This window comes from Adiantum capillus-veneris, chromosome 9 (genome assembly GCF_014529385.1).
Source record: "Adiantum capillus-veneris isolate H3 chromosome 9, ASM1452938v2, whole genome shotgun sequence".
NCBI classification, from domain to species: domain Eukaryota; kingdom Viridiplantae; phylum Streptophyta; class Polypodiopsida; order Polypodiales; family Pteridaceae; genus Adiantum; species Adiantum capillus-veneris.
In genome coordinates, this window is record NC_140939.1 from 43,976,558 (window position 1) to 43,978,201 (window position 1,644).

The 1,644-nt window shown below is 40.5% G+C and overlaps 1 pseudogene; it reads right to left on the bottom strand.

Annotated features, from left to right (window-relative positions):
• Positions 1-280: 280 nt before the first annotated feature.
• LOC147450424 (uncharacterized) lies at positions 281-1,336 on the bottom strand (annotated as a pseudogene).
• Positions 1,337-1,644: the final 308 nt, after the last annotated feature.

Below are 1,644 nucleotides of genomic sequence, written 5' to 3' on the forward strand. Positions count from 1 at the left end.
TCTCCCTTCAAAAAACTCACTCACGAGCACTTACAATAGCCCGACAACTGTCACTACACTAGCCACTTGTACTGCATGTACATGTGCTTACTAAAGAAAGCTAAAAACCCCACAAAAAGAAATCCCACACACCCTTTTGACATCGGGCGTCATGTCTGTATGTACAAATTTACAAACAATGGGGTGTCAGAAATGCGCCCAACATAGTTTGCCAAACCCCCAGACTACTAGAGCATTCATGCTCAGCAATAGACTATCCAAAAGCTTATGTACAAAGGAATCAACACCATATACCCTTACCACGATCAAATGGAAAGGTATTATCCCTTGCATCCATCGTGCATACATAATGGCATCCTTTAAAGTCACAAGAACAATCATCAATCACTAGTGAGCTCCAACCATCAACGTACATGTCATACAAATCAAAATACCATGGATAAACATTCTCGCCATCATGAGAGTATCACTCACATCAAGACAAGACAAAACATCCACTGTATCCATGTCATCATGGCTATCCAAACTTTCCAAGCTAAAATCCTCTTCAACACCCACACATGCATGCGAGGTTTTCATAAGCTTCTTCACTCTTGACAATGCATGGCACACACTAACTTGCATCTCCTCATCCATCTCAACTTGTGGGTCATCGAAGCCCCAATCAAGACTACCATCACAATCCACATCACTCAAACCATCCTCTTGCTCACAATGAAAATCATAACTAGCAGGCAACTCAGTGTCACCAATAGCATCATCAACATCACAAATATTAATCTTAGGAGCCCAAATGGGTCCACATACCCACAACTCATCAAGGTACCATAACAACTCATAAGATGGAGGAGAGAAAAGATCATCCATAATCTCAATATGCATGTCATTTGTATCACAAGTAAGAACATCCATAGGCATATAATGCAAACACATAGAGCTAGATAAAGCCTTAAATTTATGAGCATCCATACAAGGAACTAAGTCAGCCATATCATTGCCCTTTTTGTCATACATGCACTCCAATGTCTTTTCTTTCACAATATTGCTTGGCAAATAACTCCTCATCAATATCTACATCATCAAGAGAGAGAACCTCATCTTCTACATCTGAATCAAACTCATCATCATTACTACAACCATCACTAGTGACAGAGGAGCTCTTGTGTGAAATGCATGAATAAGTAGACCGATTGACATCTTCCAACCATCTTTTTTTCTTCAAGAAATCAACAATGCCTTTCACACCCAATAAGTCAATGCAAGCAACTTCAATGCCCAAACATCCTGGAAGGGTACCAATGAACAAGAACTTCTCTTCCTTTGTATCCAGAACCATATCCTCAAGAACCTCTAGCTCCTGCTTGAGAGAGAAAAACCTCATGTAATGCATGTCCAACTGTGCTATGCTGCTTAGCTTCAATTGTTTCATCGCATCATTCATCGATCCTCAACAAGATATCATTGAGCTTGACCATGGTTGCAATTTTATGTCTACACCATCAAGATTGAAGGTAACTTGAAGCACTCCTCGATGGTGGGCACCAAAACACTGTTGGGAAAACAAGAGCAAGGGGCACCTCTATAGCAATGTCTCCCAAGAGCGTTTAAGACACAAGATCAGCACCACAAATGGTATCAAAAGAA